General features: G+C 49.4%; 10 non-coding genes across 10 annotated transcripts; all 10 read left to right on the forward strand.

The window, feature by feature from the left end:
* Window positions 1–63: 63 nt before the first annotated feature.
* On the forward strand, window positions 64–136 carry Trnaa-agc (transfer RNA alanine (anticodon AGC)). Its single transcript has one exon. It is a non-coding gene; the product is annotated as a tRNA-Ala (tRNA).
* Window positions 137–5,304: 5,168 nt separating this feature from the next.
* Window positions 5,305–5,377, forward strand: Trnaa-agc (transfer RNA alanine (anticodon AGC)). The gene has a single exon. It is a non-coding gene; the product is annotated as a tRNA-Ala (tRNA).
* Window positions 5,378–5,567: 190 nt separating this feature from the next.
* Window positions 5,568–5,640, forward strand: Trnaa-agc (transfer RNA alanine (anticodon AGC)). Its single transcript has one exon. It is a non-coding gene; the product is annotated as a tRNA-Ala (tRNA).
* A 191-nt stretch (window positions 5,641–5,831) lies between these two features.
* On the forward strand, window positions 5,832–5,904 carry Trnaa-agc (transfer RNA alanine (anticodon AGC)). Its single transcript has one exon. It is a non-coding gene; the product is annotated as a tRNA-Ala (tRNA).
* Window positions 5,905–6,092: 188 nt separating this feature from the next.
* On the forward strand, window positions 6,093–6,165 carry Trnaa-agc (transfer RNA alanine (anticodon AGC)). The gene has a single exon. It is a non-coding gene; the product is annotated as a tRNA-Ala (tRNA).
* A 187-nt stretch (window positions 6,166–6,352) lies between these two features.
* Trnaa-agc (transfer RNA alanine (anticodon AGC)) lies at window positions 6,353–6,425 on the forward strand. The gene has a single exon. It is a non-coding gene; the product is annotated as a tRNA-Ala (tRNA).
* A 14,323-nt stretch (window positions 6,426–20,748) lies between these two features.
* Trnaa-agc (transfer RNA alanine (anticodon AGC)) lies at window positions 20,749–20,821 on the forward strand. The gene has a single exon. It is a non-coding gene; the product is annotated as a tRNA-Ala (tRNA).
* A 192-nt stretch (window positions 20,822–21,013) lies between these two features.
* On the forward strand, window positions 21,014–21,086 carry Trnaa-agc (transfer RNA alanine (anticodon AGC)). Its single transcript has one exon. It is a non-coding gene; the product is annotated as a tRNA-Ala (tRNA).
* A 188-nt stretch (window positions 21,087–21,274) lies between these two features.
* Trnaa-agc (transfer RNA alanine (anticodon AGC)) lies at window positions 21,275–21,347 on the forward strand. The gene has a single exon. It is a non-coding gene; the product is annotated as a tRNA-Ala (tRNA).
* Window positions 21,348–21,535: 188 nt separating this feature from the next.
* On the forward strand, window positions 21,536–21,608 carry Trnaa-agc (transfer RNA alanine (anticodon AGC)). The gene has a single exon. It is a non-coding gene; the product is annotated as a tRNA-Ala (tRNA).
* The last annotated feature ends 1,398 nt before the right edge of the window (window positions 21,609–23,006 follow it).

A 23,006-nucleotide genomic window follows, 5' to 3' on the forward strand; every position in this document is an offset into this window, starting at 1 on the left:
TCTCCACCAACACTGTCACGTAATTACCAATCAGGTGGTGAGCATACACTTCGATTCTCCATCGGGGGTGTAGCTCAGATGGTAGAGCGCTCGCTTAGCATGCGAGAGGTACTGGGATCGATACCCAGCACCTCCAAGCGTTTTTTTTTTTTCGTGGCTGCGGCGAGTAACATTTCGCTTGATGGATGAAATGAAACAATGCGCCTAATAAAGAGCTGCCGTCGCGAGAAAACCTGTCCTTAGCCGCGTCGGCTGCTCTCCTTCTCCACCAACACTGTCACGTAATTACCAATCAGGTGGTGAGCATACACTTCGATTCTCCACCGGGGGTGTAGCTCGGATTCTACTTCCGGGCGCGCCAGCGAACGGACGCAGAATGAACGGCTCCGAGCCAGCCGCGGAAACAGGATCACCGTCGACGATGATAAGGAATACGAAATTGTGCTGCCCACTCTGCCTACCGGTCGTGTTGTTCACAACACGTTGTTTTTGCACGGTGACGTGCGTGAGAGGCCCTACAGGGTCGAAGACTTCCGAGACGCCCTGGTCACCGCTGGTGTGCTCCCCGACGTGGTGGCGTTGGGGGCGTACCAGATTAACCATGTCTGGGCGGTGACCCTCAACACCGGAGAAGCTACAAAGAAACTGGCCGCGTTGAAGGAGCTCAAGGTGAAAGGGCGCCGGTGTGTCATTTTCGACCCTGAAGACCAACAGGTGAAACTTCGCCTGCACTGGCTGCTCTACGGTGTGCAGGACGAAGACGTACGGACAGCTTTCGCAGCGTTCGGAAACGTCACCGAGGTGACGCGTGAGCGTTGGCGCGTCCAGGGCATGCGGGAAAAGGGCTCAACCACCAGGAGCGCGCTCCTCAAGTTGAAGCCTGGACTGAAGGTGGACGACCTGCCCCACCAGGTTAGAGTCGCCGGCGAATTGGCCCTCGTGGTGGTGCCCGGGAGGGCAATGCAATGCCTGCGTTGCCACGGCACGGGTCATGTTCGCCGAGACTGCAAGGTGCCCCGCTGTTCGAAGTGCAGGCGCTATGGACATGCAGACGCGGACTGCGTCCGCACCTACGCGTCGGCGACCGGACTGCCAAGGGCTGACGAGCACAACGAGCTCATGGACGTCGCCGAGGCCGAGGAGGCAGCGAGGGGGACTGACGAGGCGAGAAAGCAGGCGGGTCAACCGGACACGTCGGCGCCTTCCAGTGGTGAAGCCTCGAAAGGGGCTGGCCCGGCTGAACAGGAAGCGTCAGGTGACTCGTCTGGCTCAAAAGGCACCCCGCCGATAACACAGGTCCTGCCAGCGTCCTTTGGAGCTGACACCCGCCAGGTTCCTGAACCGACGCGCCAACGAGCGGCGGGTAATGCGGCTGGGTCGAGCGACACGACGGGCAAAGCGACGGAGAGCTCGCCAGGAACCAAAGGCGGCGAGCAGAAAAGCCCGAGCGAGCCGCAGGCGGAGAAGCCTGGCGGCCAGACGTCTATCAACGCCGCCGTGGCGTCGAAGCGCCCGCACCCGCAGACCAGCGACGACGGGACTCAAGCGACGACGCCGGGTGTCGAGGAACCCCCAGCAAAGACTGCCCAAGTACGGCGGTCATCCCTTCGTCCGCGCCCCAACGTTCCGTCCGACAGGCGAGGTGGCAACGCCGAGCCAGTCGGGCAAGTTCAAGTGCCGGCGCCGGACGGCACCGCCGGCGATGGCGTCGTCTAGCCCCGCGCTAGACGTGAGAGGTAAGCACAGTGCTGCTGGTCTCTCTTCTTTTCGTTAAAATGGCTCCTGCATGTCCGTTAAAAGTTGCAACCCTAAATGTTAGAGGACTGGCGGGAAAAAGAAAGCAGGGCCAGCTTTACCGACTTTTAGCGGAACGCGACATAGATGTGCTGGCGGTGCAGGAAACGAAAGTTGATGGTGAAGAAGAGACCGGCAGCATGGTGCGACGTTTCACGTCTAGGTTTTTTGTTGTGGTCAGCCACGCACTGGGCACATCGGCCGGCTGCGTACTTTTTGTGAAGAAGTTGCCGGAGCTCCAAGTGAATGGTCATTTTTCGTGTGCGACGGGCCGGTGTGTGGTTGTTGACTTTTCTTTGAATAATGTCGAGTGGCGTATTGTGTGTGTGTACGCGCCCAACAAGGTGGAAGAAAGGGCCCTGTTTTTTCACGGTCTAGAACAACGACTCTGTGCAGAAAAGCAGACGATACTGTTGGGCGACTTTAACTGCGTTCTCAGTGCACACGACAAGACGAGCACTCGCGGCTTTAGAGAAAAGAGCACAGATGTCTTGACGCGCATTCTCGAGAACTGGGATCTTGAGGATGTTGCAGAATGTCTTCAGTATGCGAGTGCGATTAAGTACACACGTTTTGAAGGGCCTAGTTATGTGAGACTTGACCGCATTTATGTATCCGTTGACATCCTGCCGGCATGTACTAGTTATGCTGTAGTCGCGGTGTCCTTTTCGGACCACTGCTCAGTGGAATGCTCTATCGGAAATAATAGGCGAACCAATTCTTTCTCGTGGGAAACATGGAAATTAAATAGGAAGCTGCTGGAGGACGAAGAATTTAATTCAAGTGTAATTGAGGAAATTGGCAAATTAGAACCTAGCAAAAGTCTGCACATTTGGCAACAATGGGGGCTGTGTAAAGAAACTCTAAAATTAAAAGCAATTGACAGGGCAACGCGCATTCGTCATGATCAGAGAAAGAAAGAGACGGAAATGAAAGAGCTTCTTGATAGGCTATTAAAGCATGAATGCCGAGCCCCCGGAAAATGGTCAGAAGACATCAGAAAAGTAAAAAAAAAGATTGAGCAACTGGATGAAGAACGTTATCGCGGTGCGTTGGTGAGGGCAAGGGCAGAGGACACAGCCGCGGGTGAAACGCCATCGAAGCACGCGCTGTGCTTGGAAAAAGCACGTGCCGAAAGAAACTACATACACGAGATAGAATGGGGCGGGTCGGTAACAACCGATACAGAGGGCATTAAAAAGGCTTTAACTGAGCATTATAGGGCATTATTCGCCGAGCACGACGTAGACCTGGAAAAATTTAAAAACGAGTATTTGCCTGTTTTGCCCCGCGTGGACGATGAAAGAAAGGAGAATTTGCAAAGGCCAATAACCTCAACTGAAATTGAACTAGCAATAGACAAATTAAATCCTGGAAAATCACCCGGACCTGACGGATTTACCGCCGCTTTTTATAAACAGTTTAAGCACGAAGTAAGCCCTATCCTCACAGCCATATTTAATGATGCGTACAAATTAAACACATTACCACCGTCATACCGGTCTTCCCACACAGTACTTATCCCTAAAACCGAGGACCCAGATAAGCTAAAATTTGTTTCAGGGTATAGACCGATAGCCCTTACTAACGTAGAATACAAAATATATATGAAGGTTCTGGCTCGAAGACTACAGACTGTGATTAAGGACATCGTCGGGCCTCACCAAACGTGCGGTATCAAAGGGCGATCGATTGTGACCAATATTCACATAGCGCGCAGCATACTTGAATGTTTTGATTATTCAGATGAGCGAGTTGCCATCTTACAGATTGATTTTCAAAAGGCGTACGATTGTGTTGACCATAGAATTTTGTTTGCTCTGTTAAATTATGTTAACCTCGGTTCTGTTATTTGCGAGGGAGTGGCCCTGGCGTACCGAAACTGCACTACGAAGTTGATCGTGAATAAGAGTCTGGGGGCCCCCGTTAGTGTGCAACGTTCGGTTCGTCAGGGTTGCCCCCTCAGCCCTTTGTTATTTTGCATGTATATTGAAACTCTCTGCATGAAAATTGTCAACGAACATAGCATCAACGGTTTTCAGTTACAAGCAGCAGAAGTTAAGCTGCTTGCGTACGCGGATGATGTGGCTATTTTTTCAAGGGACACACGTAGTATAACACAGACAGTAGAAACCGTGCGTACATTCAGCCAAGCTACTGGCAGCGGAGTTAACTGGTCGAAGTCTCTAGGACTCTGGCACGGATCGTGGCCAACCAAACCTCACCACTTCGCTAACGTGCCTTGGGTGACGACCCCGGGCAGGTATTTGGGCGTCCCGCTCGATGGTTATCGCGAAAGCGATCATTATTGGAAGGGTCAGGCGAAAGATATACGGGAGAGGGCCGATAAGTGGAAAGGAGCCGCCTTATCGATCTTTGCCAGAGCCACTGTTTGTAACTTGTTTTTTATCAGCAAGTTGTGGTACGTAATGCAGGTGCTGCATTGCTCCCGGACTAATGTGCAGAAGTTTCACAGAATATTTGCCATATTTGTCTGGGCTTCTGAGTGGGAGCGATGCAGCCGTACCAACTTGTTTCGACGGGTTAAGGACGGGGGACTGGGACTCGGTCACTTGTTTTTACGGCAGCTGGTCAACCGGTTTTTGTTTTTTAGAGATGTCACCGATCCTTTCCTGCGCACACTGTGTCAATTGCGACTTGGTAGATGTCTCCCAGAGTATGTAGTGACTACCGAGGATTTTGTGGGAGGGATTGGGGCTTTCTTTAAAGAAATTGTGTTTAGTATCAGGTTTCTCACTGTAAGATTTTCAAGGGAGTACCTTTGGAGTGTAAAACGAAAAAAACTTTATTTTGCCTTATGCGACATCGTCTTTCCAGTGCCGTTGTACAGGTCCTTGTACAGTGGAGGCCCAGGTAACAATGTTTTAAAGAGAGTCAAACAAATGCGTGTGCAGGCGGGAACAAAGACCTTTTTCTTTAAACTGCATACCGGAACGTTGCCTGTTAAATCCTTTTTGGAGAAAAGGGGTTGTTTTTTGCCATGGGGTACTCATTGTTTAATTTGTAAATTGCCGGAAACCATAGATCATGTTTTTTTGCACTGTTGGGAGGGAGTTTATTTTTGGGACGTTTTGCAGAGATCTGTCAAGAAAGAGTTCCCGCTGCACCCGTATGGCATTCGGTTTTTGTGCGTAAACAATGAAGATGGGGTTCCTTTCGATGCAATTATGCTCCTGGGCCTCCACTCCTTGTGGAGATCGCGAATGGCAGGCTACCATTTCGACAAAGATGCGCGGCCTGCACGAGCATACTTCAGGGAGAGTATTGATTGGTTTATAGAATTATATAAAGCGGAACCGGAACCACCCGAATGGCTGTCAAGACTACAGCCGCTGGTGACATTGCCCGAATTTTAACTTGACGATACCAGCACCATGCTGGTTGATTACACAGTCACCATGTGTACTTTGTACATCGGGTGGTTTTTACACCAGTGTTGTGTGTATTATGTCCTGTGTACCAAAGCCAGGTATTAAAAAAAAACAAACCGGGGGTGTAGCTCGGATGGTAGAGCGCTCGCTTAGCATGCGAGAGGTACTGGGATCGATACCCAGCACCTCCAACCGTTGTTTTTTTTTTCGTGGCTGCGGCGAGTAACATTTCGCTTGATGGATGAAATGAAACAATGCGCGAAATAAAGAGCTGCCGTCGCGAGAAAACCGGTCCTTAGCCGCGTCGGCTGCTCTCCTTCTCCACCAACACTGTCACGTAATTACCAATCAGGTGGTGAGCATACACTTCGATTCTCCATCGGTGGTGTAGCTCAGATGGTAGAGCGCTCGCTTAGCATGCGAGAGGTACTGGGATCGATACCCAGCACCTCCAACCGTTGTTTTTTTTTTTCGTGGCTGCGGCGAGTAACATTTCGCTTGATGGATGAAATGAAACAATGCGCGAAATAAAGAGCTGCCGTCGCGAGAAAACCGGTCCTTAGCCGCGTCGGCTGCTCTCCTTCTCCACCAACACTGTCACGTAATTACCAATCAGGTGGTGAGCATACACTTCGATTCTCCATCGGGGGTGTAGCTCAGATGGTAGAGCGCTCGCTTAGCATGCGAGAGGTACTGGGATCGATACCCAGCACCTCCAAGCGTTTTTTTTTTTCATGGCTGCGGCGAGTAACATTTTGCTTGATGGATGAAATGAAACAGTGCGCGTAATAAAGAGCTGCCGTCGCGAGAAAACGGGTCCTTAGCCGTGTCGGCTGCTCTCCTTCTCCACCAACACTGTCACGTAATTACCAATCAGGTGGTGAGCATACACTTTGATTCTCCACCGGGGGTGTAGCTCAGATGGTAGAGCGCTCGCTTAGCATGCGAGAGGTACTGGGATCGATACCCAGCACCTCCAAGCGTTTTTTTTTTCATGGCTGCGGCGAGTAACATTTTGCTTGAAGGATGAAATGAAACAATGCGCGTAATAAAGAGCTGCCGTCGCGAGAAAACGGGTCCTTAGCCGTGTCGGCTGCTCTCCTTCTCCACCAACACTGTCACGTAATTACCAATCAGGTGGTGAGCATACACTTCGATTCTCCACCGGCGGTGTAGCTCAGATGGTAGAGCGCTCGCTTAGCATGTGAGAGGTACTGGGATCGATACCCAGCACCTCCAAGCATTTTTTTTCGTGGCTGCGGCGAGTAACATTTTGCTTGATGGATGAAATGAAACAATGCGCGTAATAAAGAGCTGCCGTCGCGAGAAAACGGGTCCTTAGCCGTGTCGGCTGCTCTCCTTCTCGACCAACACTGTCACGTAATTACCGATCAGGTGGTGAGCATACACTTCGATTCTCCACAGGGGGTGTAGCTCAGAGGAATTCTACTTCCGGACGCGCCAGCGTACGGACGCAGGATGAACGGCTCCGATGGAGCGGCGATAGCGGCCCGTGTCGGCCGCGGTAACAGGATGGCTGTCGAAGATAACGCGTACGAGATTGTGCTGCCTACTTTGCCCACTGGCCGTGTTGTTAACAACACGTTGTTTTTGCACGGAGACGTGCGTGAACGGCCCTACAAGGTCGAGGACTTCAGAGACGCCCTCACCACGGCTGGTATGCTTCCCGACGTCGTAGCGTTAGGCGTGTACCAAATCAACCACGTGTGGGCGGTGACGTTGAACACCGGCGAAGCCACGAAAAAACTGGCAGCGCTAAAGGAATTGAAGGTCAAAGGTCGCCGGTGCATTGTAATAGACCCTGAGGACCAACAGGTTAAACTTCGACTGCACTGGATGCTTCACGGCGTCCAAGACGAAGACATCCGGACGGCATTCGCAGTCTTCGGCAACGTCACCGAGGTGACTCGTGAGCGGTGGCGCGTCCAAGGAATGAAAGAAAAAGGGTCAACAACTAGAACCGTCCTACTCAAGCTGAAGCCGGGACTCAAGGTGGACGACCTCCCCCATCAGGTCCGAGTCGCCGGAGAGTTGGCCCTCGTGGTTGTGCCTGGGCGGGCAATGCAGTGCCTGCGCTGCCATGGCACAGGTCACGTTCGCCGAGACTGCAGGGTGCCCCGGTGTTCGAAGTGCCGGCGTTATGAGCACGCGGACGCGGACTGCGTCCGTACCTATGCGTCGGCGACCGGACTTCCAAGGGCGGACGACAACGAACAACTAATGGACGTTGCTGAGGCTGAGGAGGCAGCCCGGGGAATCGACGAGGCGAAAAAGCAGGCGGGGCCACCGGACACGTCGGCGCCTCCCGGTGCTGACGCCCCGAAAGCGGATGCTGCGGCGGACCAACCGGCAGCAGGCGACTCCTCTGGGTCGAAGGCCAAGCAGCCGGAAACGAAAGCTCCCTCAGAGGCTACAAGTGGCGACGCTCGCAAGGGCGCCACAGCAACGCTTCAAAGATCAGCGGGCGACTCGACTGGGTCATCCGAGGCGACAGTAAAGACCACGACGAGCCCACCACCACCCAAGGGCGGCGAGCTTAAATGTGCCAACGAGTTGCCACCCGAGAAGAGCGGCGTCCCCACACCGACCAGTGCCACCGCGGCCTCGAAGCGCCCCACCCCCAGGCGAGCAACGACGGCGCTGAAGCAACAGCGCCTGGAGTCGACGAACCCCCAGCAAAGACTGCTCAGGGACGGCGGCCGTCTCTTCGGCCGCGCCCGAACGTTTCGGCCGATAAGCGTGCCGGCAACGTGGAGCCAGTAGGGCAGGTCCCGACAGTTCCGCCGGATGGCACCGCCGGCAATGGCGCCGTCTAGCCCCGTGCTGGACGCGACAGGTAGCCACTATGCTGCTGGTCTCTTTTCATTTTGTTAAAAATGGCGTCTGTCTCCCCGTTAAATGTCGCCACTATAAACGTTAGAGGATTGGCCGGGAAGAGAAAGCAAAGCCAGCTCTACCGACTTCTAACGGAACGTGACATTGACGTCCTGGCAGTTCAGGAGACGAAAGTTGACGGTGAAGAAGAGACCGGCAGCATGGTGCAACGTGTCGTGTCTAGATTTTATGTTGCCGTTAGTCGTGCAGTGGGCACATCGGCTGGCTGTATACTTTTTGTTAAGAAGTTGCCTGGGCTTCGGGTGAATGCTCATTTTTCGTGTGCGGCTGGCCGGTGTGCTGCTCTTGACTTTTCACTGAACAATACCGATTGGCGTATTGTGTGTATATATGCGCCCAACAATATCGAGGCAAGGGCCCTCTTCTTTCTCGGATTAGAAGAACGACTCGCTGATGGCAGGAATTTAATCGTGCTCGGTGACTTCAACTGTGTACTCAGCGCGCAAGACAAAACGAGCGCTCGTACTTTTAGAGATAAAAGCACCGATATCCTCACACGCATTGTTGGAAAGTGGAACCTTGAGGATGTTGCGGAAAGTCTCCAAAGTACGAGTGCGATAAAGTACACTCGATTTGAAGGCCCTAGTCACGCAAGACTTGATCGTATTTATGTTTCTGTCGACATCCTTCCGGAATGTAGGAGTTACGAAGTCGTCCCCATTTCATTTTCCGATCATTGCTTAGTCCAGTGCTCTACTGGTAGGTCAAGGGGAAATAACTCATTCTTCTGGGAACTATGGAAATTTAATAGTAAACTTCTGCAGGATGAAGAATTTAATTTATCCGTAATGGACGAAATCAGCAAATTAGACCCCGGAAAAAACCTTTATATTTGGCAGCAATGGGAATTATGCAAGGAATCTTTAAAATTAAAAGCAATCGAAAGGGCTACATGTATTCGGCATGCCGAGAAAAAGAAGGAGGCTGAGTTGAAAGCACTCCTTGATAAGTTACTAAAGCAGGAATGCCGAGCCCCCGGAAAATGGATTGAAGACATAAGAAAAGTTAAACAGACAATAGAGCAACTAGACGAACAGCGTTATCGGGGCGCGCTTGTGAGGGCAAGGGCCGAGGATACAGCTGCCGGTGAAATGCCAACGAAACGTGCGTTGTGCATGGAAAAAGCACGAGCCGAGAAAAATCACATTTTCGAAATAGAATGGCGTGGTACCGTATCGACTGACACGGACGGCATCAAAGGAGCTTTTTTTGAGCATTATCAGGCGCTATTCGGGTTGCATAATGTAGACATCGAAAAATTCAATAACTAGTTTCTTCCAGTTTTACCCCGCCTGGACGAGGAAAGAAAAGAAAGTTTGCAACGGGCAATAACTGTTGCTGAAGTTGAAGTAGCAATAGAGAAGCTAAACCCTGGAAAATCGCCCGGGCCAGACGGATTCACCGCTGCCTTTTATAAACAGTTTAAGAACGAAATAAGCCCTATCCTAGCAGTCATCTTCAACGAGGCGTACAAATTAAACACACTGCCGCCGTCATACAGGTCATCGTATACAGTACTTATACCAAAGACTGACGACACAGATAAGTTAAGATCCGTTTCTGGGTACAGGCCGATAGCTCTTTCTAGCGTTGAGTATAAGATATACATGAAGGTTCTAGCTCGAAGACTTCAGACTGTGATTAAAGACATCGTCGGACCCATCAGACTTGTGGTATCAAAGGACGGTCTATTGTTGTCAACATCCACAAAGCACGCAGCATACTCGAATGGTGTGATTATTTAGATGAACGAGCTGCCATCCTTCAGATTGACCTCGAAAAGGCCTTTGATTGTGTAGATCATAGAATTTTGTTTTCTGTCTTAAATCATGTCAACCTCGGTTCTGTTATCTGCGAGGGAGTGGCCCTGGCGTACCGAAACTGCACTACGAAGTTGATCGTGAATAAGAGTCTGGGGGCCCCCATTAACGTGCAGCGTTCGGTACGTCAGGGTTGCCCCCTAAGCCCTCTGTTATTTTGCATGTACATTGAAACTCTGTGTAGGAAAATTATTAATAACAATAGCATCCTTGGTTTTAAGTTACAAGCAGCAGAAGTGAAGCTGCTAGCCTATGCAGACGACGTAGCGATTTTCACGCGACATCAGCGTAGTATTGCAGAGGGTGTCGAAATTGTTCGGAATTTCAGCCAAGCTACGGGTAGTGGCGTTAACTGGTCAAAGTGTCTTGGGCTCTGGCACGGATCGTGGCCAGCGAAACCAGACCACTTCGCTAACGTGCCTTGTGTGACGACACCGGGCAAGTACTTGGGCGTTCCGCTCGACTGTTATCGCGACAGCGATCAATATTGGAAAGCCCAGGCCAAGGATACGCGGGAAAAAACGGAGAAGTGGAAAGGTGCCGCCTTATCGATCTTTGCCAGAGCCACCACTTGCAACCTTTTTTTTATTAGCAAGCTGTGGTACGTAATGCAGGTATTGCATTGTTCACGTACAAATATGCATAAGGTCCGTAGAATATTCGCTGTATTTCTCTGGGCTTCTAAGTGGGAACGCTGCAGTTGTTCTAGCTTGTTTCGTCGGGTAAAGAATGGAGGGTTGGGACTGGGTCACCTGTTCTTACGGCAGATTGTAAGCCGGTTTTTGTTTTTTAGAGATATTAGCGACCCGTTCCTCCGCACTTTATGTCAATTACGGCTAAGCAGACTGCTCCCCGAGTATGTCGTGTCAACGGAAGAGTGTGCTGGAGGAATCGGTGCTTACTTTAAAGAAATAGTGACCAGTGTAAAATTTCTTACCGTACGTTTTTCAGCAGAGTATCTTTCAAATGTCAAGCGAAAAGAGCTTTATTTTGCTTTGTGTGACATGGTATACCCAGTGCCTTTGTACAGATCATTGTACAGTGGAGGCCCAGGTAAAAATGTTTTAAAAAGAGTGAAAAAAATGCATGTCCAGCCTGGAACAAAAACTTTTTTCTTTAAACTACACTCAGGTACGTTGCCAGTTAAGGCTTTTTTGGAAAAGAAAGGTTGCTTTTTGCCATGGGGCACTCATTGCTTAATTTGTAAGCTTCCAGAAACAGTTGATCATGTTTTTTTTGCATAGTTGGGAAGGGGTTTACTTTTGGGATGTTCTGCAGCGATCTGTGAAAAAAGAATTTCCTCTGGATCCGTATGGAATTCGGTTTTTGAGCGTAGAAAATGAAGATGGCGTTCCTTTCGACGCAATTATGCTCCTGGGCCTCCACTCCTTGTGGAGATCGCGAATGGCAGGCTACCACTTTGATAAGGATGCGCGGCCTGCTCGAGCGTATTTCAGGGAAAGCATTCATTGGTTCCTAGATATACATAAAGCGGAACCGGAACCACCCGAGTGGCTTTCAAGACTAGAGCCGCTGGTGACCTTGCCAGAGTTTTAACTTGACGATACCAGCACCATGCTGGTTGACTACACAGTCACAACATGTACTTTGTACATCGGGTGATTTTATTATCAGTGGTGTTTCATTTATGTTTTGTGTACCAAAGCAGGTAATAAAGAAAAAAAAGTTGGTGTAGCTCAGATGTTAGAGCGCTCGCTTAGCATGCGAGAGGTACTGTGATCGATACCCAGCACCTCCAAGCGTTTTTTTTTTCGTGGCTGCGGCGAGTAACATTTTGCTTGATGGATGAAATGAAACAATGCGCGTAATAAAGACCTGCCGTCGCGAGGAAACCTGTCCTTAGCCGCGTCGGCTGCTCTCCTTCTCCACCAACACTGTCACGTAATTACCAATCAGGTGGTGAGCATACACTTCGATTCTCCACCGGGGGTGTAGCTCAGATGGATGGGGGATTCCACTTCCGGCCGCCGTAGTGAACGGACGTTGTGACATGTGCTCCGCTATCAACGGAGCGGCTTCAGCGGCCCAACAGGGCCGCGGTACCAGGACAACTGTCAACGATTCCACGGATTATCAGGTGCTTTTGCCACAGCTACCCACTGGGCGAGTTGTTTTGAACACTTTGTTTTTACATGCCGACGTGAGTGCGAGGCCGTATCGTGTGGAACACTCCAGGGATATGCTGGCGAGTTTGAAGTTGCTTTCTGACGTGGTTGCGCTAGGGGCGTATCAGATGAGCCACGTATGGGCCGTGACATTCAAGAGTGCCGATGCTGTGAAAGAAATGTTGCGAGCAAAAGAAGTCAAGGTGAAGGAGCACCGCTGCCTGGTCATTGATCCTGGAAACCAAGCTATACGCATAAAAGTGCATTGGTTGCTTCACAACCTACTAGACGAGGATGTGTGTGAGGCCTTGGCACCCTACGGCACTGTTAAGGAGATTACGCGGGAGCGGTGGCGTGTTCATGGCCTACAAGACAAGGGCTCTTCGACACGGCTTGTCAGCCATGTGCTGAAGAAAGGCCTAACCGTGGACGACGTGCCGCATTTGCTACGCGTCGCCGGCGAGCAGGCATTAGTTGTCGCTCCAGGCAGAGCTGCGCTCTGTCTTCGGTGCAGGAATACTGGGCATATACGCCGTGAATATCGCGTTCCACGCTGCGCACTCTGCCGACGTTATGGACACGACGAGTCGCAATGCGTTAGGACGTATGCGAACGTGACAGGCCCTGCAGCAAAGGAGGAAGTGGCGGAACACCTTATGGACGAAGCCGACGTCGAAGAAGTGTGTTCTGGTGGCACGCCGAAGGCGAAATCACAGGTCACGCCCCCGGTGCAAACGCCCCGTGAGGAACCTGGCGCGAGGAAAGCGACAGAGACCAGTGAACCAGGAAAAGAAAGCAAAGGGGACGATGGACAAGGCCAAGCAAAGGGAAGACAGCGACTCGCAAAAGGCATCGAACGCCGTGGCGCTGGTCAGCGAAGGACCCCACACTGATGAAATGGACGTAGCTTCCTCATGCGGGAATGTAACAAAACGGACTTATGACCAAGCAGCTCGTGAAGACCAAAAAGGGGACCCTACAAGCGAGGAACCACCACCAAAGGCGGCGATCACGCGACGGCCGATCTTCCGACCGAAGCCGAACATTCCGCCGGATAGAAAACCGGCGGGCTTGGAGCTCAAGTAAGACGTTAGCCCAGGCCTTTCATGGCGCATGGGCGATGAACCGCGCACTATGGATAAGAAGACGAGCAGGCTGTTGTGCTGCGTATCTAAGGTACGCATCCAATTCACAAGTGTAAAACGCAGTTCTGTACGGTTGGCTTATTGTACGCGGAATTTGAATCTTTGGGTTGCTTTTGCGCGCGAGGGGTTTGTTGAACCGTGCGATTAGTCTGTTTCAAATCATTATGGTAGTGGATTTGGTTAGAGGACTGCGTGTTGCCACCGTTAACGTTCGCGGTCTTGCCGCAAGACGAAAGCAGTGCCAAGTTAATCGCCTGTGTGCTGATAAGGAACTGGATCTTGTAGCAATACAAGAAACAAAGGTTGAAAGCGAAGAACAGACTGATCGCATGGTGGCCCCATTTAGAACATAATACAACGTGTGCGTATGCCCAGCCGTGGGAACGTCTGGCAGCTGTCTTATATTGGTGCGGAAAAGTTTGAATGTCACAGAACAGTCACTCAAGGTTAATGAAACCGGTCGGCTCATCGTGTATGATTTTTCTTTTAGCGGTTATCTGTGGAGAGTGATTTGTGTGTATATGTCGAATGATATGCAGGAACGATGTGCTTTTTTCGCAGGGCTTGAACAGTATCTAATTTGTGATAGATACGTCATAATATTGGGAGATTTTAACTGCGTCTGTTATACTGAGGACCGTGCTAAGCGAGCCGTAGTGCGTGATAAAAGCGCTCTTTTGCTGAACACCCTACTTCAGGAACATAGCATGGAAGATGTTGGCCGCCTTTTAATGGGCGCATCAAAACCGGCATACACGCATTTTCAAAGAGACAGTCACGCGAGACTAGATAAAGTGTATGTTTCGCTTGACCTAGTATCAATATGCAATAACTACGGTGTGCAGCCAGTCTCCTTCAGTGATCACAGTATGGTCTACCTTGAAATTGGCTCCCTAACAAAAAAGCGTAAATTCAACTGGTACCTCTGGAAATTCAATAGCCAACTTCTTGAAGATGAGGTATTCGTTAAGAGAGTACAAGATGAAATCGAAAAAATGCTAGATAGCGAGCCAGCCAACTTTGCGGAAGCGTGGGAGGACCTAAAGATAAAGGTTAAGATGATCGCGATGGAAAAGGCAAGCGTTAGAAGCCGCAATAAAAAAATGAAGGAAAAGGAGCTACAACGACAACTTGAAATGTTGCTTGAAATGGAGAGTACCGAACCAGGAATGTTCATAGGGGATATTAGCAAGGTAAAGAAAGAACTGGAAGCTATCGACAATGAAAAATATAAGGCAGCTGTGGTTCGTGCCCGAGCCGAAAGGTTATGGGTCGATGAGAGGCCAAATAAACGCGCTTTAGCTGACGAAAAGCAATACGCTATTAAGAATGAAATTCAACAAATAAGGTACGGTGGACAGATAACTTCAGATTGTAAAGTGATAAAACGCACGTTTCAAGAATATTACCACGAAATATTAGGTGACAAAAGAACAGTGGATATGGAATTTCAAACAAATTTTTTGAAGGCCATGCCACGACTAGATAAAGAGGAAACAGAGCGACTAGAAGAGAAGATAAGTAGGCGAGAAATTGAACTCGCGATAGAAGATATGTCGGTAGGAAAAGCGCCGGGACCGGATGGCTTGGGAGCTGAATTCTATAAGGCATTCGCGCCTGGAGTGTCCCAGATATTATATCATGTATTTGAGGAGGCATACAACAAAAAGCAGCTGCCGCCGTCTTTTCGATCTGCCTACATGGTTTTAATTCCAAAAACAGAGGATCGAGAGAAGTTACTGTCAGTAAGCTCATATAGGCCAATAAGTCTCACCAATTTTGATTACAAAGCGTTAATGAAGATTCTTGGGAAGAGACTACAAACTGTGATCAAAGACTTGGTTGGGCCACATCAAACGTGTGGCATTAAAGGGCGTACCATCTGTACAAACACTCATGTAGCACGTAGTGTCTTTGAATGCTGCGACGCTTTCGATAGTCGAGTCGCCATGTTGCAATTAGATTTAGCGAAGGCCTTCGATAAAGTGTCACACGAAGTGCTGTTTTTAATACTTAATCATGTTAACGTTGGTGATGTTATTAAGCAAGGTGTCAAAATGTCATATCAGGACTGTACGATACAGGTTATAATTAATAAAACCCTGAGTGAAAGAATCCCTGTCCAATCAAGTGTCCGGCAAGGGTGCTCACTAAGCCCTCTACTCTTTGCATTATACCTTGAGCCCTTTTGCTTGGCTGTGATCAATAACGAAAATATTAGAGGGTTCAGACTGCAAATGACCGAAGTGAAGGTATTAGCCTACGCGGACGACATAGCTGTATTCTGTGATGATCGAGAAAGCGTCCAGGAAGTGGTTAGAGTCGCAAAAGCATACTGCAAGCAGTCAGGATCAGAGATAAACTGAGACAAAAGCATCGGTATATGGCACGGTAACTGGGACGTAACGCCAGAACACCTCTCCTCGGCACGGTGGACGACAACACCTGTGAAGTATCTGGGAGTGCCGCTGCAGCACTATAAAGATAGCACAGATTATTGGCTAGAAGAAACTGATAAAATGAGGGAAAAAACGTGTGGCTGGATCGGCCGAGGCTTGTCAATATTCGGCCGCGCGAGTGCTTGTAATTTGTTTTTAGTTGCCAGAGTATGGTATGTTTTGCAAATTATTTTCATGACGAGGGTGTGTGTGCAAAAGATACATAGGGTTTTTGCTGTATTTATATGGGGGTCAAGTTTTGAACGTTTGAGTCGTACTAATTTGTTTCGATCAGTTCGCAGTGGTGGACTGGGGCTGGCTCACCTCTATATCAGGCAGCTTGTGTCACGTTTTCTTTTTTTACGAGATCAAAGGGATGATTTCTTACGCACAGTCATACAGGTACGGCTGGCAAGTGCTCTGCCAGAATTCATCATTACGTGCTGTGATTACGGTGGGAAGAGTGTGACGGGATTCATGCGTGAAGTGGTTATGTCGTTTCGTGTATTACACGCAAGGTTTTCTTTGGACTATTTGTCTACAATTACCAGGAAAAAATTGTATAAAGACTTACTTGATGTATTGTTACCAGTACCAGTATACAGAGTTGTTAACATAGGAGGGCCAGGAAATGACGTGTTGAAGCGTGTTAAAAGGATGCCCGTTCCATCTACAGTTAAATCGTTCTTCTTTAAATTACATACCAATACCCTACCAGTTAAAACATGGTTAGACCAGAAAGGTATTGACGTACCATGGACTGTTGACTGCTTGCTGTGTAAAAAGCCGGAGACGATTGACCACGCTTTCATAGATTGCTGGGATGCAGTCTTCCACTGGGACATACTACAACGGACTCTTAAAAAAGATCTACCAATTACACCCATAGGCATACGGTTTCTGCCCACGGATACATATGATGGAACACGCTACGACATGTTCATGCTCCTCAGCCTCCATAGTCTATGGAAAACAAGAATGGCAGTACGCCATGTCGATGTCAAGGTTTCCACAGTACGGGAAAATTTCATTGCAAGTATTGCACATGTTCGAGAAGTATATCGAGCACAAGACGAGCCCCCCGAGTGGATGGCTATCCTAGATGACCTTGTAAACTTCAAACAATTTTACGGTGACCGTGTCATTTTAGTGTGACTACAATGTGTTATATATGCATGTGTTTTATTGGTGTGTTGTCAAAGCAGGCAATAAAGAAAAAAAAGTGTAGCTCAGATGGTAGAGCGCTCGCTTAGCATGCGAGAGGTACTGGGATCGATACCCAGCACCTCCAAGCGTTTTTTTTTTTTTTTTCGTGGCTGCGGCGAGTAACATTTTGCTTGATGGATGAAATGAAACAATGCGCGTAATAAAGAGCTGCCGTCGCGAGAAAACCGGTACTTAGCCGCGTCGGCTGCTCTCCTTCTCCACCAACGCTGTCACGTAATTACCGATCAGGCTGAGAGCATATGCTTCGATTCTCCATCGGGGTAGTAGCTCAGATGGTAGAGCGTTCGCTTAGCATGCGAGAGGTACTGGGATGGATACCCAGCATATCCAAGCGTTTTTTTTTTTTTTTCGTGGCTGCGGCGAGTAACATTTTGCTTGATGGATGAAATGAAACAATGCGCGTAATAAAGAGCTGCCGTCGCGAGAAAACGGGTCCTTAGCCGTGTCGGCTGCTCTCCTTCTCCACCAACACTGTCACGTAATTACCAATCAGGTGGTGAGCATGCACTGCGATTCTCCACCGGGGGTGTAGCTACGTCGGTGTACTACGCGGTAGTGAGCCACGCTAAAGGAACATCAGCGGGCGTTATTTTATTTGAGGAAAATGCCCGGGCTATCTATCGAAAATTATTATTCGTGTCCTTCGGGCAGACTAGTGTACATTGACTTTACTGTTTGTGATGTTATATGGCGGGTTTTGTGTGTATATGCACCGAACAGTTGTGATGAACGCACTCAGTTTTTTTCCTCCCTAAAAACGCACATCTGCATGCAGAGAAAAGTTATTATTCTGGGAGATTTTAACTGTGTACTCAGAGATCGAGACAGAACAGGCAGCAGAACAAATGATAAAAGCTGCCATGCACTCAATGAATTATTGGCAGAGTGTGACTTAGACGACGTGGCGGAATGCCTAGTCGGAACACGCGATGTTCAATACACGCACTTCCAGGGCAATAGTCACGCTCGTCTGGACAGGATGTACGTGTCTCTAGACGTGATACCTCTGTGCCGCAGCTACGCAGTGACGCCTCTTTCATTTACAGATCATTGTTTGGTAAAGACATGTATTGGACACAAAAGAAAACGCAACAACTTCACGTGGGAGATGTGGAAAATGAATTCCAATTTGTTAAAGGACGAGCTTTTTTTAATCAACGTGCAGGAACACTTGAAAGAAGTAGAAAATAACAACAAGGTGCAAATCGCTGAAAGGTGGGAACATTTCAAACAGCGAGTTAAGTTAACCGCCATCGAACGATCATGTAAAATAAGGCAGGAAGAAAGAGCTAAAGAGAAAGAACTAAGGACGGTATTGGAAAAATTAACGGCTTTAGAAAGCAGCCAACCGGGCGTTTACAAAGATGACTTGCGCAGCATTAAAGCGAAATTGGAGCTCTGCGATGAAGAGCGATATCGGGGAGTGATTATTCGCGCTAGGGCCGAGGCACTGACAGCAGATGAGGCGCCAACTAAACGCGCGCTCGGGCTGGAAAAGTCGCATGCGCGGCGCAACCATATAGATGCAATAGAAATAGATTGTCACGAAATAACTGACTGTGACGGTATAGCACATGCGTTTTTCGAGCACTTCCAACAACTTTATGCATCGAGAACTGTTGACGTAGACGCTTTTAGATCTGCCTTTTTGGGACGTATGCCGCAACTCAACGATGACACGAAGAACAGGCTAGAGGCACCGATATCAGTCCACGAAGTTGAAAAAGCAATCGACAACTTAAAAATAGGAAAGTCGCCCGGTCCAGACGGCCTAAGTGCTGCCTTTTATAAACAGTTTAAGTCAGAGTTAGCGCCCTTGCTCGCGGACGTGTTTAACAAAGCGTATGAAGTAAACGCACTGCCTTATTCTTTCGGGGAAGCGCACACCGTGCTCATCCCCAAGTCAGATCAGCCTGCGAAACTGAAACATGTTACGTCGTACAGACCAATATCGCTTACGAACAGCGATTACAAAATATTCATGAAGATAATCGCAGACAGGTTACAATCAGTAATGAAAACCATCGTAGGCAGGCACCAAACATGCGGCATCAAAGGACGTACCATCAACACCAACATACACACAATGCGATCGAGTCTGGAATGCTGTGACGCGTTGAGGGAGCGAGTCGCAATTCTCCAACTTGATTTGGAGAAGGCCTTTGATTGTGTTGCTCATATTATTCTAAGAGCCATTCTTGAGCATATAAACGTCGGGTCCATAATTGCTGACGGGGTAGCCATGGCGTACCGGAACGGCACTACTAAGCTCATAATTAACAAGTCACTGGGGGCCCCCATCAGCATACAACGTTCTGTGCGTCAGGGCTGCCCAGCCAGCCCACTTTTGTTCTGTATTTATCTAGAGTGTCTGTGTTTGGCAGTGATTGAGAACAAATGTATTCAAGGATTTACAATGCAAACGACAGAAGTCAAACTCCTGGCCTATGCTGATGACGTAGCCGTGTGTTGTAAAGACAAGCAGAGTGTTTTGCAAACGATAAATGTTGTTAAAAACTTCGGTGAAATCACTGGCAGTAGAGTGAACTGGAGCAAGTGCCTCGGTATTTGGCATGGGGAGTGGCCTGAAACCCCTGCTATATTTGCCAATGTCAAGTGGTCGACAGTGCCAGCAAGGTACTTAGGCGCACCGCTTCAAGCTTACAAACAAAGTGACGAATACTGGCAGGGCGAGCATAGAACTGCTAAAGAGAAGGCTGAAGCTTGGAAAGCTAAGCACTTTTCAGTATTTGCCAGGGCTACTATCTGCAACTTGTTTTTCGTTGTTAGGCTATGGTATCTTATGCAATTCATTTTCTGTAATAGGGTGAATGTGCAGAAATTGCACAGAGTGTTTGCCGTGTTTGTGTGGGGTTTCGGATGGGAGAGATGTAGTCGCAACAATTTGTTCAGAAGGGTGAAAGATGGAGGGTTAGGGCTGGCCCACCTGTTTGTGAGGCAACTAGTTGGACGGTTCCTATTCTTCCGCGACAACGAGAACCCATTTCTGCAAACAGTCTGTAAAGTTAGGCTCGCGCATTTGTTGCCAGAATTAATTGTATGTTCTCAAAGTGTGCCGGCGGCAGTGTTCGGTTTTTACCGAGAAATTGTATTCAGTGTTCGTTTCCTTGCTGTACGTTATTCGAAAGAATACCTGTTTACGGTCACAAGGAAAAAGCTGCGCAATGATGTATTGGACAGCCTTTTTCCCCCGCCGCTGTACAGGGCGATATACAGTCGAGGTCCAGGTCAGAATGTTCTCAAACGTGTCAAAAGAATGCAGATGTCGCCAGGTATCAAAAGTTTCTTTTTCAAACTGCACACAGGTACACTTTCAGTTGCAACCTTTTTAGAAGAAAGGGGCTTTTACATGCCATGGGGATCGCAATGTATCATATGCAAACAACCTGAGACAATAGACCACGTATTCTTACACTGCTGGGAGGGAGTGTATTTTTGGGACATTTTACAGCGAACAGTAAAGAAAGAATTTCCACTTGACCCCCACGGCATCAGATATTTGCCGATAGGAGATGAGGACGGAACACCTTTCGATCAGATAATGGTAACTGGCCTCTACTGTATATGGCGCTCACGCATGGCCGGCTTCTATTGTGATCCCGATAGAAGACCAGTCCATGTGTATTTTCGAGAACAAATAACTTGTTTTCTTGATGTGATGGCTGCACAAGAGTGTCCGCCACCATGGCTGGCCAGAATAGAACCCCTGGCCAATCTTAAGGAATTCTAAACAACGCCTGTTCCGATTTGACAGGTGGCAGCTCATTATTTATTTGTAATGGATAAGCATTCCATTTAGTTGTGTACATATGTTGTTTATGTTGATGCTCTCATGTACTGCTGATTACAGGCAATAAAGAAAAAAAAAGGGGGGTGTAGCTCAGATGGTAGAGCGTTCGCTTAGCATGCGAGAGGTACTGGGATCGATACCCAGCACCTCCAAGCGTTTTTTTTTTTTTTTCGTGGCTGCGGCGAGTAACATTTTGCTTGATGGATGAAATGAAACAATGCGCGTAATAAAGAGCTGCCGTCGCGAGAAAACGGGTCCTTAGCCGTGTCGGCTGCTCTCCTTCTCCACCAACACTGTCACGTAATTACCAATCAGGTGGTGAGCATACACTTCGATTCTCCATCGGGGGTGTAGCTCAGATGGTAGAGCGCTCGCTTAGCATGCGAGAGGTACTGGGATCGATACCCAGCACCTCCAAGCGTTTTTTATTTTCATAGTTATGGCGTGTAACATTTCGCTTGATTGATGAAATGAAACAGTGCGCGTAATAAAGAGCTGCCGTCGCGAGAAAACCGGTCCTCAGCCGCGTCGTCTGCTCTCCTTCTCCACCAACACTGTCACGTAATTACCAATCAGGTGGTGAGGATACACTTCGATTCTCCATCGGGGGTGTAGCTCAGATGGTAGAGCGCTCGCTTAGCATGCGAGAGGTACTGGGATCGATACCCAGCACCTCCAAGCGTTTTTTATTTTCATAGTTATGGCGTGTAACATTTCGCTTGATTGATGAAATGAAACAGTGCGCGTAATAAAGAGCTGCCGTCGCGAGAAAACCGGTCCTCAGCCGCGTCGGCTGCTCTCCTTCTCCACCAACACTGTCACGTAATTACCAATCAGGTGGTGAGGATACACTTCGATTCTCCGTCGGGGGTGTAGCTCAGATGGTAGAGCGCTCGCTTAGCATGCGAGAGGTACTGGGATCGATACCCAGCACCTCCAACCGTTTTTTTTTTCGTGGCTGCGGCGAGTAACATTTTGCTTGATGGATGAAATGAAACAATGCGCGTAATAAAGAGCTGCCGTCGCGAGAAAACCGGTCCTTAGCCGCGTCGGCTGCTCTCCTTCTCCACCAACACTGTCACGTAATTACCAATCAGGTTGCGAGCACATGCTTCGATTCCGCATCGGGGGTGTAGCTGTGTAGCTCAGATGCCATTCTGCTTCCGGCAGCCGAGCTGATCGCATCGCAGTGTCATGGGCTCCAGAGGAGCGGCGATAGCGGCCACTATGGGCCGCTGAAACAGGAATACGGATGACAAGGAATACCACTTTATTTTGCCTCAGCTGCCAAAAGGAAAACTTATTAATAACACCGTGTTTTTACACGGAGGTGTCAGGGCCTCGCCTTACAAGGTTGAAGATTTTCGGGATGCACTGACGCCGACGGGCCTGCTGACCGATGTGGTGAGCCTCGGCGCGTATCAGATAAACCACTTATGGGCGGTGACCTTCAACGACGGTGCTCCCATGAAACGCCCACTTGCACTGAAGGAGCTACAGGTGAAGGGGAGGCGTTGCGCCGTCGTCGACCCGTATTACCAGCAGGTGAAGCTTAGGCTGCACTGGCTGCTGCACGGGGTGAGCGACGAAGATGTGCGGGCTTCACTGGCAGCATTCGGAAAGGTGGTGGAAGTGAGCCGTGAGCGCTGGCGGGTCCCGGGCATGGCAGACAAGTGCTCAACCACAAGGACAGTCCTACTGAAGTTGAAGAGTGGTCTCATGGGGGTTGAGGACCTTCCACACCAGATCCGCGTGGACGGGGAGCTGGCCCTCGTTGTTGTGCCTGGACGGCCGATGCAGTGCTTGCGCTGCCAAGGCACACGGCATGTCCGCCGTGAGTGCAAGGTGCCACGTTGCTCCCGCTGTAGACGCTTCGGGCACGTCGAAGCCGACTGTGTTAGGACGTATGCCTCTGCAACAGGACCAGCGAAGAGCGAGGTGGTTGCCGAGCTCGTCATGGACGCGGCCGAGACGGAGGAGGCCGCTGAAGGAGCCGGCAGCACAGTGGTCCTGGCGACAGCCGGGGGGTCGGCATCGACAGACACACACAAGTTGTCTGAGCTTCCTCAGCATTTAACCGTACCTGTCATCACCCCGTCAGCAGCTGAACCTGAAAGGGTCGAGCAGGAAGCGGTGCCAGTGGAGGTGGACGAGGCAGCAGAGTTCCAAGGAGATACGTCCGGAAGCGGGAAAGACATGAGTGCCACCACGGCCACACTAAAGCATGCGCGCGACGAGACCGGGGAAACGGACAAGACGTCGTCTACCAACAGCGAGGAGCCGCCTGCAAATACTCCTCAAGGGAAGCGGTTCACCCTTCCCTTGAGGAGTATTTGC

The sequence above is a fragment of the Rhipicephalus sanguineus genome, chromosome 10, assembly GCF_013339695.2.
Source record: "Rhipicephalus sanguineus isolate Rsan-2018 chromosome 10, BIME_Rsan_1.4, whole genome shotgun sequence".
NCBI classification, from domain to species: Eukaryota; Metazoa; Arthropoda; class Arachnida; order Ixodida; family Ixodidae; genus Rhipicephalus; species Rhipicephalus sanguineus.